The sequence below is a fragment of the Diadema setosum genome, chromosome 1 (assembly GCF_964275005.1).
Source record: "Diadema setosum chromosome 1, eeDiaSeto1, whole genome shotgun sequence".
In the NCBI taxonomy this organism is placed as follows: domain Eukaryota; kingdom Metazoa; phylum Echinodermata; class Echinoidea; order Diadematoida; family Diadematidae; genus Diadema; species Diadema setosum.
Window position 1 is genome coordinate 33,220,967 of NC_092685.1, and position 14,204 is coordinate 33,235,170.

Genomic DNA, 14,204 nt, shown 5'->3' on the forward strand with positions numbered 1-14,204 from the left:
TAGCCACGCGTTCCCGTACGAGGTAGCCTTTTGTCAAGGCCCTCTCGCTGTAATGGGCGAGCGAAGCGAGCCCAGCCGAGCGCGCCAGCGCAACCCCACTCAGCCGGGCTCTCTTCACCATACAGCGAGAGGGCCTTGACAAAAGGCTACGTACGAGGGAGCTTTTGCCTTTTTAAAGTTGAAATTGAGATACCTCGCATATGCATATTTGATGGAATATTTGGGAAATTAAAAAGAAAAATGATCTGTGACGGGGGAAGTGAACGAGGAAAGGGTTGATTAAAAGGGAATACTCCCCTTGTACATGAAGGAACTTTCGAGTTTTCGGAATAAAGTGATAAGTCTTGTGCACTCAGAATTATTCAGAATTTTTTTGTAAATCTGAAAAGTGTACTAAGGCTAGGGAAAGGGGCACAGAGGGGGAGGGTTTGGGAGGGGTATCCCCCTCCCTAGCAAGAGAGATTTTTTTTTTTTATTGAAATTCAGCAATTTGATGTACACTTTGGATAAGATATTTGGACAAAACGCAAGGACATTTTCCTCACTACGGGAATTATTGGGGGACAAAATGACATGTTTGTCCCCCCCCCCCCCCCCCCCCCCCGTCCTCCAGGATCGACGTCCCTGCATACGAGTGGGCTTTTGCATTCTTAGAATACAAATACAAATGAAATGTTTTGCTGGAAAATTCGGAAAGCTGTCAATCCCCAATGTGTACTAAAGTTTTTAATGGGAAACAGAGCGGGGGGAGGATTGATTGAAAGAAGATATCCCCTACCATCCGCGGTGGATCTTTTGTGTTCTTTTTTTGAACTGAAGTGACAGACCTGGTCCACGCTTAAGATAAAACAATTTGGAATCTGTCAATCTAAAAAAAAAAAAAAAAAAAAAAAAAAAAAAAAAAAAAAAGGGGAAAAGACCGAAAGGGGGTGGGGGTATCCCCCTCCCAAGCGAGAGGGTTTTTTTTTGTTTTTGTTTTTTTGTTGTTTTTTTTACACCTATGATTATATTCTTACTGCCAGGAACTGTAATTTCAATAAAAAAAAGGATTCAATAAATTCAGTCATACTGTTGAGCTCATCACGAACTACATAATCATACTTTTGTGAAACATAAAGCGGCAACGCCCCCACCCGCCCTACTTTGCCTGTTGTTAACTACAAGATTGCAGGATGGGATTATTTAAAAGTAACCACAATTCTTCAAAATGTTTATTAATACTCCTAATATTAAAATGTATGAGAGAAAAAGTGGTATCATCATACTCCTTGACAACATTATTAAACTGGTTGAGAGTAAAATATTCCGAAGGTGAACTTTGCAATTGGTTTTCTATCAACGTCATAATCAAATTCTTGCGACGATGAATTAAAACTATCTGAAACACAATTATCAAAAAAAAAAAAATCATTTTGATTAATTGCTTCTCTTTCTGCCAAAGAAGGTCCTACCATATAAAAAAAAAAAAAGTCATTATCATTAATTAAATCAAATGCAGTGTCTATTGGATTGTGTAGTACAGGGTGATCGTTATTGCCATTGCTTGTGTTCACGAGGGCACTTGTAGAGAGCAACGGGTGCACGTCACGAGACCGACACCCACGAGGAGTACAGCCCATGAGACATACAGCTCACAAGTCATACAGCCCACGAGTCAAACAGCTCACAAGTCATACAGCCCACTAGTTATACATCCCGCGAGTTCGACACTGAGTAGATAAAGCCCACGAGTTCGACATTAAGTAAAATAAGCCCACGAGATATACAGCTCATGAGTTCGACAACAGGCACAAAAGGCCTACGAGACCGACACTATACCGCTTAAAGGCTCACGAGACCGACACTGTACGCAAACAAAGCTCACGAGACCGACACTATAGGCAAAAGAGTCTCACGAGACTGACACTATAGGCAAAGAAGGCCCACGAGACCGACAGGATGAACAGCGCCACCTATACACCAATTAATTGTATAGGGTGTCCAGATAATAGCATAAGGAAGATATGAGAGATGGAAAAGGAGAGTTGCTAGGGTATTACCCCGTCAATTGCCCTCCCTCACCCCCTGAACTGTTCAGAATCTTTAAGTGTGTTTGCGTGTGTGAGTGTTTGTGAAAAAATAAACAAAATTCAGTCAAAGTGCATGAGATGTTTCAACATTAATTTCGAAAATGCCAAAAACACTCTCGTTTCCCTTTCCGCAAAACACATACCGGTATACACCTACTTAGAAAAAAAAAATAAGATAAGATTAGGTGGACATTCATTATCAACCAACTAGAAAAATACCCAGCTGTAAAATGAAGTTTACAAGAAAATGGTGAATATAATCTCTGTTGCAGTGCGGACCTGCTTTACATGATATGGAAGGGGGAGTAGTCATCTGCAAAGGTGTTGATTTAGTATGAATTCACAGAAAATAATGTAATCGTCTATTAAAGGACAAGTTCACCTTCATTAACATAAGGATTGAGAGAATGTAGCAATATTAGTAGAACACATCATTGAAAGTTTGAGGAAAATCGGACGATCCGTTCAAAAGTTATGAATTTTTGAAGTTTTTGTGCAGTCACCGCTGGATGAGAAGACTACTGCAGTGTATGATGTCACATGCGTACAACAATACAAGGAAAATATAAAGAGAATTTCACAAAATTTCATCTTTTGAAAAAAGTACACATTCCCTTGACTCGTTACTGACATATGTTATGGGTAATATTATTCCCATTGCCTTTAGGCAAGTCAAGTGCTCTTTTATCATGCGAAAAAAGTGAAAATATGTTGAATTTTCTTTACATTTTCTTTATACTGTTGTACTCATATGACATCACGAACCTTAGTAATCTCCTCATCCAGCGGTTCCAACACAAAAATTCTAAAAATTCATAACTTTTGCGTCGATTGTCCAATTTTCCTCAAACTTTCACTGATGTGTTCTACTAATATTGCTGCATTCTCTTAATCCTTATGTTTATGAAGGTGAACTTGTCCTTTTAGATAGCGATAAGGATCCGGAAAAAGAAAATGCATCCATGAAAACAGCTATTCTTTTTCATGAAAAATGTACTGTTTTGAGGAGAATAATTTTACAAACACAAGCCACAAATCGAGGTGAATCGCTGCGATATAAAACGTTTTCATCCGTTGAATGTCATCCATTATAGTTATAAAGAAAATTACCAGTAAGTGAAGCAGGTGGGTATAAACAGGCTGAAAGGATATCTAATGAGGCGAGAAAGAAAAGGGCGAAAAAAAAAAACTTACAAACCGTCCACCGTCTAGCTAGAAATTGGGAAAGCCTATAAAAAATAGCACGATGGCATCTAAAATTAAACCAGATACATCGTTCTTGTCCTCTGTTATTTTTTCATCCTTTTTTTTTTTTTTAGGGGGGGGGGGTCCCATGAAGAGGACACACAACAATGACGCTCCCCGTAGCGTGACAGAACTGCCCCCTTAAAGCCACACGTGTAGAAATACATACTTAATGCCGTTGATATGTAGATGTTGTTGTTCAATTATTCTTAGTTACAATCTCTCGCTCGATAGCGTGACAAAATTGCACCCGCCAGTATGTAATTTTCCCCTTCATGAAACACCCTGTACAGGTGCACATTTGTAATTGACATGTAGATGGCGCTGTTCATTCTGTTATATCAGTGTGTTATATACGGCACTGTGTCGGTCTCGTGAGCCGAAGCGCGAGGCCATTGTCATGTACGGGGGGGGGGGGGGGGGGTGTTTCATCAACGTTTGTCGGCGCTGACAACTTGAATCACCATAGTAACAGTCAGTGACCAGAGCATCTCAGCCAATCAAAACCAAGGATTTTGCTGAAATTGGTCAGTGCCGACAGTTGTCGGCGCTGACAAGCGTTGATGAAGGGTTTAATCAACGCTTGTCAGCGCCGACAACTGTCGGCACTGACCAATGTCAGCAAAATCCTTGGTTTTGATTGGCTGAGATGCTCTGGTCACTGACTGTTACTATGGTGATTCAAGTTGTCAGCGCCGACAAACGTTGATGAAACACCCCCCAGATGTGCCTTGTTACGTCACAATCACTAGCCATCGGACGGCGCACTCTTTCTTGCGCGCGTACCAATGGCCCAAACTTCTCGATCATGGTGTATTAAAGGTGCATGGTCCCGGTGGCGTATTTTTTTATTTACACCACTACTCCGCCACAATATTAAAAAAAGAAAGAAAGAAAAAAAAAAAAAACACAGAAACGGCTCGCGCCCTAAGACTACGAGTATAGGGACTCTACCTAAGACAATAGTGTTCGCATAGGGCCTACTTTTTAATAACAATGACCACCGATTTTGGTATCACCTCTCTTTGGCATGGTGAGTTAGGGCTTGGACTGATAATCAGAAGATCTGGTGTCACGGTGGTTCGACTCCCAATCGGGGTCTTGCTTAACATCTTGTTTTCATTTTTGCTCTTAATTTCTAAAGAATATGTAACGGTTTATTCCGTCAGGCTCAAGGCTAGAGAGAGTAATAAAGTCGAAGACTTTTGATAGCCGTTTCTTTCGTATTTCTGGGAATTGTGGCGGAGCTCAACTTCGGTAATCTCCGTATCACTGCTAACGGTGATCGGCAGTATCATCAACAGCGCCCTCTACACTACCGGGACTATCTACCTTTAACTGGATCTGGAAAATTAAATCTGTTTGAATGCAAAATTGGAGTACGTCAGGGAGAAAATTTATCCCCTATGTTACAAATACGAAGGGATAGATTTTCTTCCTCACGAAATCGATTCTGAAGCATACGATATTGCCAGTCACGGATATGAAAGGTTCTCTAAACGTTCTGGAACGAGTCTTAAGACATCTTAGACATTCTTAAAACGTTTCTTGAACGTTCTAGACGGCAAGGGTTTTCTGGACGTCCGCAGAATGTCCACAGAACGTTTTGAACATTCTTGAAAGGTTTTACTGATGTCTATAACGTTCAAAAGGTTTTCTGCACGTCCTTAGAAAATTCCGAAAGGTTTTTTATTGCTTTTTTAAACGTTTAAAAACGTTTTTATAACGTCCATTTGAAACGTTTTAAATACGTCGAAAATCTTCCACAAAAAGAGGTTCTGAAAACGTTTTGACAAAACGTCCAAATAACGAACTTGGAACGTTTCAAGAACATTCAGAAAACGTCCAAATGTTAGCTGGGAACTATCCCCCCCCCCCCCCCCTGACAGCTACCCTCTTAATATAGGGCAATCACCCCCAGGGCAATTCCCCCTAGAACAACTACCCACCGGATAACTATCACCCAGATAACTACCTCCCGGAAAATTACCCCCTAGATAACTACCCCCCCCCCCCCCATATCTACCCCCTGGATAACTACCACCCGGATAACTACCACCCCAGATAACTACCACCCGGAAAAAACTACCCCCTGGATAACTCCCCCCCCCCCATAACTCCCCCACCCTCCCCCTCGGAAAAATATCGACTGGATAAATAGGGCCTACGATACCCACTGGATAAATACCTCCCTCGCCTTGAAAGACGTTAGCAGCAATAGCCTCGTTCTCCGTCATTTTGTGTGCATTTCATGCGATATAAGACATCCATGTACTATATCACATCTGTAATGAAGCCTACTTTTATGAAAACCTGCATTGTGTGTAGGTCCTGTACGTACGCACACATGTGTTTCACGCACTGAAAAATGATGGTTTTTTAGTTGTTGCAGAGTAGAATTACATGTATGTCAGGATTGGTAATGGTTATTGGTTATTGGTTACCCCAGGGTTCTGATGGAGGCCCGTTTTTTGTTTGTTTTCTGTCTGTTTATGTAACTAATCAGTAAAGTATTGCGCAAGCATTGTAACATTGGTTATCAAAGGCGAGGTCAGGGTCAGACTGGCAAAGGATCGACAATGACAATGACAATGACAATGACAATGACAATGACAATGACAATGACAATTTTATTTATTTCATGTCACCCAATCAGGGTATTGGAGATAACCATGTAAATTATACATTTGAGATTACATATCGACAAAAAAAGAAAAGAAAAGAAAAGAAAAACAATATGAAAAAGTACAATGAAGGTACATAAATTTACTGGGGGGGGGGGGGAAATCGTATGATGTTATGCAATTAACCAAATAACCAAATAACTAAATCTGTAACATAACTACAAGAAAAAATAATAAAACAATGCAAAAACAGGGATGGTCCTGGTTGGCACCAGTAAATGATAATACAATGCGGAAAATACATATTCGAAAATGACAAATCAGACAGGAAATTAACATTATAGTAATAATTCAATGTTTACCATAAGTTTTCTATGAGTTCTTGAAGAAAATCATTATTTTATGACAAAACTTAACTAAATTAGAACGTGTTCTAGGATTGCAGGAGTTAAACATTTGTTCCATTTTCAACGTTTTGGGTCTAGTAACAAAATATTTTTAAAGATATAATTGCCTATCGTTGTCGAAAACGGGGCATTCAAATAGGTAATGAAATTCGTCACCCAGTGTATTCATATCACAAGGACTATGGACAGATCCTCATGTTCCTGGGAGTATCTGTATCTCTCCCAGAAATAATTGGTAAATGATGGTTTGAACACCTAAACCTACAAAGAATAATTCTATCTCTCTTCGGGAGTTCAATCAAATAATTCTCAATATCAGAATTTAGTGATTGTTTGTTTGAATATACGATAAGTCTTGGTTTGTGAATAATCAAAGATAGTGGGCGACAAATTTTGTTTGTGTATATCAGCGAGTCGGCGCTCTACCGATGCTTTAATCCATTCACGACTTGTAGTTTCACACGTGTTCCACATAGCAGGTTGTTCATGCCTATAATTATTATTAAGCGTCTAATATTTTCATGAGCCATGGTGAGCGATAGATATTTCGTTCAAAAAGTAATTTAAGTATCAAGTAGATTTTACCAGATAGTTTACTTTGTCCACTATGTACAAGATTGCACCAAAAGTTTATCATTCTACTTTCAATGTATTTTTCTAATTTCAGCCTTCCTAGCTCGCCTAGAATCATACAGTTTACAGTATTTTTTCGAACATGTAATATTTGTTTACAAAATTTCATATGAAATATTTCGATATCATTAACGATATCAAACCCCCAAATTTCGCTTCCATAAAGCAAAATTGGTAATACTAATTGATCAAATAATTTTAGAAGAATATCAATAGGCAAACGTAAATGATACGTTTTTAATAAAAGGCCATACATTGCCCTTCTCGCTTGATTGAGTTGTTTGGATTGTGCCCCTAACAAAAAAGTCCTGTGGTACTCCCTGTGGTACTTGTCGGTACCACACAATGTACCACACACTTGTAATGTTACCACAGGAACTGTGTGGTACTGTACCACAGGCTTGTAGGGTACTCCCTGTAGTACTTGTCAGTACCACACAATGTACCACATAAATAAATGTTACCACAGGAACTGTGTGGTACTGTTTTACAGGCTCATGTGGTACTCCCTGTGGTACTGGTTGGTACCACACAATGTACCACACAAATATATGTTAACACAGGAACTGTGTGGTACTGTGTCACAGGCTCGTGTGGTACTCTGGGATGTACCACAGGGCAGTACCACAGGACATTACCACAGGAAAGTACCACAGGACAGTACCACAGGACAGTACAACAAGACAGTATACACACAAATTGTCCTGTGGTATTTTGGGACGTATACCACACAACAGTACCACATGAATTGTCCTGTGGTATTTTGGGACATACCACAGGAGAGTACAACAGGAAAGTACCACAGGATAGTACCACAGGACAGTACCACACGACTTGTTCTGTGGTATTTTAGGACGTACCACAGGACAGTACCACAGGGCAGTTCCACAAGACAGTACCACAGGAAAGTACCACAGGATAGTACCACAGGACAGTACCACAGGAATTGTCCTGTGGTATTTTGGGACATACCACAGGACAGTACCACAGGATAGTACCACAGGACAGTACCTCACGACTTGCCCTGTGGTATCTTGGGAAGTACCACAGGACAGTACCACAGGGCAGTACCACAGGACAGTACCACAGGACAGTACCACAGGAAAGTACCACAGGATAGTACCACAGGACAGTACCACACGACTTGTCCTGTGGTATCTTGGGATTTACCACAGGGCAGCACCACAGGACAGTACCACAGGAAAGTACCACAGGACAGTACCACAGAACAGTACCACACAACTTGTCCTGTGGTATTTTGGGACGTACCACAGGACAGTACCACAGGACAATACCACAGGGCAGTACCACAGGGCAGTACCACAGGACAGTACCACAGGATAGTACCAGGAAAGTACCACACGACTTGTCCTGTGGTATTTTGGGACGTACCACAGGACAGTACCACAGGACAATACCACAGGGCAGTATCACAGGACAGTACCACAGGAAAGTACCACAGGATAGTACCACAGGACAGTACCACACGACTTGTCCTGTGGTATTTTGGGATGTACAACAGGGCAGTACCACAGGATAGTACCACAGGACAGTACCACACGACTTGTCCTGTGGTATTTTGGGACGTACCACAGGACAGTACCACAGGGCAGTACCACATGAGAGTACCACAGGACAGTACCACAGGAAAGTACCACAGGATAGTACCACAGGACAGTACCACACGACTTGTCCTGTGGTATTTTGGGACGTACCACAGGGCAGTACCACAGGACAGTACCACAGGAAAGTACCACAGGATAGTACCACAGGACAGTACCACACGACTTGTCCTGTGGTATTTGGGACGTACAACAGGGCAGTACCACAGGACAGTACCACAGGAATTGTCCTGTGGTATTTTGGGACGTACCACAGGACAGTACCACAGGATAGTACCACAGGACAGTACCACACGACTTGTCCTGTGGTATTTTGGGACGTACCACAGGACAGTACCACAGGGCAGTACCACAGGGCAGTACCACAGGGCAGTACCACAGGACAGTACCACAGGAAAGTACCACAGGAAAGTACCACAGGATAGTACCACAGGACAGTACCACACGACTTGTCCTGTGGTATTTTGGGACATACAACAGGGCAGTACCACAGGACAGTACCACAGGATAGTACCACAGGACAGTACCACACGACTTGTCCTGTGGTATTTTGGGACGTACCACAGGACAGTACCACAGGGCAATACCACATGAGAGTAAAACAGGACAGTACCACAGGAAAGGACCACAGGATAGTACCACAGGACAGTACCATACGACTTGTCCTGTGGTATTTTGGGACGTACCACAGGGCAGTACCACAGGACAGTACCACAGGAAAGTACCACAGGATAGTACCACAGGACAGTACCACACGACTTGTCCTGTGGTATTTGGGACGTACAACAGGGCAGTACCACAGGACAGTACCACAGGAATTGTCCTGTGGTATTTTGGGACGTACCACAGGACAGTACCACAGGATAGTACCACAGGACAGTACCACACGACTTGTCCTGTGGAATTTTGGGACGTACCACAGGACAGTACCACAGGGCAGTACCACAGGGCAGTACCACAGGGCAGTACCACAGGACAGTACCACAGGAAAGTGCCACAGGATAGTACCACAGGACAGTACCACATGACTTGTCCTGTGGTATTTTGGGACGTACCACAGGACAGTACCACACGAATTGTCCTGTGGAATTTTGGGATGTACCACAGGACAGTACGACAGGAATTCCTGTGGTAATTTTCGATGTATACCACAGGACAGTACCACAGGAACTGTCCAAAATCCCACAGGAAAATCATAATATGGTGCTATTCCACACAGAAGTACCACACAGCAAATTAAATTTGTAAGTACTACAGAAAAATGCTACAGGATATTCTTTTTTTTTCTTAACATTTTATACCAGAGGATCACATCAGGAGAATATCAAACAGCAGTACCACACAGGAGTACCACACAGGAAAATTGTAAGGCAGAATCAACTGAAATCTATAACAAAAATACAAACAAAAAAGCACTTATTGATATTCCTCAATTAATTGATAGATGACTTATGCTGTGAATCATAACAATTGATTTGCCATTACTTATCCTGTCCTTTACTCCTACAGTATTACCTATTTAGTGAAAGTGCTGATGTAAAGCATGAGAAATTTCATAAGGACATCTGTGGTACTCCTGTGGTACTCCTGTGGTACTCCTGTGGTACAAATTTTTACATAGCTCATGAATATTCATAAAAAGCACTCTAGATTTTACAAAATACATATATGACTTAAAAAGTCAAAGTATTAATGATGGAACTTACTTTGAACTTTATGAAAGATTGTCTAATTATGTTATGTTATTCCCAATATCATAGATATCGTTATGAAAGTGTAATTTCATATCTTGATAATAAAGTATAATCGAGTTAGTAACCATGCCTTAATGCTTTACGGATAGACGGCCATATATATGTGTACTGATACGGTCGATGGTTACCTAGGAATAGAATACGACTATATAGATCTATTATAGGACTAGATTGGCACTTAGCCATTAGACTGTCGTTTGAGGTTATATGTTAGGAGTAGGACAGGATATTAAGTAGGGCCATGTTTGTCCTGAAATCCATCACTCACCTATCACGAATATTCCTTGATATGTGGCTAAAATTCTCCCAGATTTTTTTTTCGATCTATCCTGTGTGGTACTCTCCTGTGGTACCATGGAAATGCTGTGTGGTACTGCCCTGTGGTAATGCTGTGTGGTAATGATCGACCTGTGGTACTGTCCTGTGGTACTGTCCCAAAATACCACAGGACAGTTCCTGTGGTACTGTTCTGTGGTACTAGTCCTGTGGTACTGCCCTGTGGTACGTCCCAAAATACCACAGGAATTCCTGTGGTACTGCCCTGTGGTACGTCCCAAAATACCACAGGAATTCCTGTGGTACTGTCCTGTGGTACTACTGTTCTGTGGTACCGGTCCTGTGGTACTTTCCTGTGGTACTGCCCTGTGGTACGTCCCAAAATACCACAGGAATTCCTGTGGTACTGTCCTGTGGTATGTCCCAAAATACCACAGGACAATTCCTGTGGTACTGTCCTGTGGTACTGTCCTGTGGTACTTTCCTGTGGTACTGTCCTGTGGTACTGTCCTGTGGTACCGTCCTGTGGTAATTACCACAGGAGTACCACAGGACTTTTTCGTAAGGGGCCGTACGGAACTTATTATTGTAATTAAAGGTGGTACCAAGATACACGTATACATCAACAACTTCTACGATATCACCATTGGGAATGTTCCGTACTTTTCCACGAGAAAATATGACCACTTTTGTTTTACTCGTGTTCACTTGGAGGTACCATTTTTTACAATATTCTGATAATGCATTGAGAACATTTTGTTGTTCATTTTCAGAATTAGCAAGGACAATCGTATAGTCAACACAAAGTAAAGTAAAAAGCTTGAAATAAATATCAAATCCAATTACTAGAACGTCCAGAACACCTTTTAAAAACGTCTAATGTTTATTTTTTATTGGGTATCTAAAGAAAATTATAGTTATGAGATTATACAGGCACAATCTGGGATTAATGTACCCTAATCCTAATCCTATTTAATCCTATCCTAACCTGTTCCTAATGTCAACCAACTATACCTATACTACATCCTATTCCCAATTGATGAATCTGTATCACATCATTTTACAAACCCATTACAAAAAGTGCGGTGACATCCTCCACAGGAAACGAGCGTTTTTAAGCCCCGGTCACACAGCACTCCAAATCCAAATCACGTACAAAAAGTTATGAAAATCTGGTGGACGTGGTCGTAAGTGGTAGGGGAGAGCGGGGAGAAGTGGGACATTATTTCAAGTTCGCCGATTTTCTTCTTCTTTTTATAAGAGATGATTACATTTCCTTTCGTGCTTACATGAAGGTTCATATGGTAGTTTATATAAAGAGCCATAAGCTGCATGGGGGTGGCACTGTTCTCAATTTTCTGCAGTTAGTTAAAAGAAAAAACATTATTTGGGGGGGAGAAGTTGACCCACCCGTGGGTAAAGTGGGACAACGGCAAGGAAGAAATGGGACGGTGGGGGTAAAGTGGACATCCTATAGAAATGTCAAAGTTGGAAGGCGTAATGAAACATTGGTAATGAAAACAGTCAAACATGCTTTAAAATGATTTTTATTTCAACAAAACAAGTTTGAACAACATGTTTGAAAATCTGAACTGCTTTTGTTTCCTGAACAAATTACGCCCAGTAGTTAATAAAATATAAACTTAGGCCTGCTGTATCTCCATTATCTTTATTGGTCTTTGCATTTTATTTTCAGAGTACGTTAACTTTGAATTTGGGTAATGAATATTGTTTGATTCAACTTTCAACTTAATATTCCTGTTTGTTTTGTAAGAATTCACAAATACATGTAATGGTATTATGAGGGACAAATGGGACACGTTGTCCCAACTGTCCCTCACATGACATATACATAAATAGGGACTACTCGGTAACCATGCAGGCATTTGTCAAAAACAAGTTATATTAGTTTCATATTAATAAGGCTCACCACCAGCTTAAACTGTGCCCTTGAAATCATGAATACAAAGACAACAGGTTAATCAACCTGATTTCAAAAAAAAATATTATATCTTGGGGAAAATTTTCAATAGCAATTTATACATACTTAGAATTTGCCGAACTATGGCTGCGTGGCTTTCTTAGTGTGATGTTGTATGGTTGCTAGTTGGTCATTGTAGATATAAGCCAATCGCTGATTGGTTGAACAGTTTTTGATTCAGAGAACGTGTCCCACTTGACCCGCGTCCCAACTCATCCCGCTCTCCCCTAATATTTTGGTCAATTTTGGTTTGGCCGCGCTTGGCCGTATAACACGGGATATGGCATTTGGCTGCTGTTCCACTGCTGAAGCACTGCCTAAGTACGGCTAACCACGTCCAGCCACGTGTGTGTACGCGGAAAAATCAATTTGTCAGCAATAAGCCGCTAAACACACATTATTTCCCGTGATACCAACGCGTAACACGCGTCAGATGACCGTGCTCTGCCCGTGACAGACCGCTAAACTTTCGCTTCTTTACCGCGTCTCCCCAAGTTTTAATCACTGCCGGAACACGGATTATCACGTGTGTTTCACGTGTGTTGCACGTCTTTACCAGGTGTGCCGCCCGTGGTTGTCCGCGGAATAAAATTTTGAGCAGTTCAAAACTTTTTACCGCGTCCGACGCCGTTCAGATTTTTCCCCGCGTCCTGCCACGTCTATCCAACGCGAACAACATCGTCTGCTTCACGGGAGACCCAATTTTTGACGTGTTTTGGCCGTGATTAAGCCTTAAAGCGCTGTGTGACCGGGGTTTTAAAGGTGCATAGTCCCCGGTGTTTTAGTCAAATGCGTACGCGGGCGCACGGCGCAAGTTTCCTATAGAGACCTACGCTATCGACTCCTCTTTAGCGCTTACGCTTTGGCCCACTTTCCCGAGTTCGAAGAAGTCCGATCCACTGTTATAGTCACTAAGTGGTCCGATCACAGTTCGGCTCATGATTCGGCTGAGGGGGATGACAGCAGTTTAGCAAACTTCTTTTGTGATGTCATAATAACAAGCACATATGCACGCACCCTGGCATTACTACAGACTGCGCGATGCGCAGAGAAGACAGCGAAGGCAACGTTACGTTTCACAACACCTACGCACTTTACTCTTCTAGCGTTCGTATCAATAATGCTAACTTTGAACTTTGAACTTTTATTGAGAATAACACCTTTTGACCCCGTGGGGGCATATAAAGGCTTAAACGTACATAACATAAACATAATATAATACTATAACGATATAGAACATATTTACAAATAGTATACAAAATATATATACATGTATATATTTATTTATTTATTTTTAAAACAGCGATCTCCTTTACCAGAACACCTCACTCATGGTGATCAGGTTGAGTTAGCCAATTGTTTTAATCAATATTTCATTGATAAAATTGTGGCAATCCAACGGAGTTTCCCAACTTGTTGTGAACAGCCAAATGGCATTGTATGTGAAGTCAAGTCAGAATTGAGTGAGTTTCAGTCTGTCACTGTTAATGAGATAGAAAAGCTTATTAAGAACTCACCTAACAAATCATGTGAACTTGATCCAATCCCAACAGATTTGGTTAAGAAGTGTGGCAGAGTTTTAGCACCCGTTAT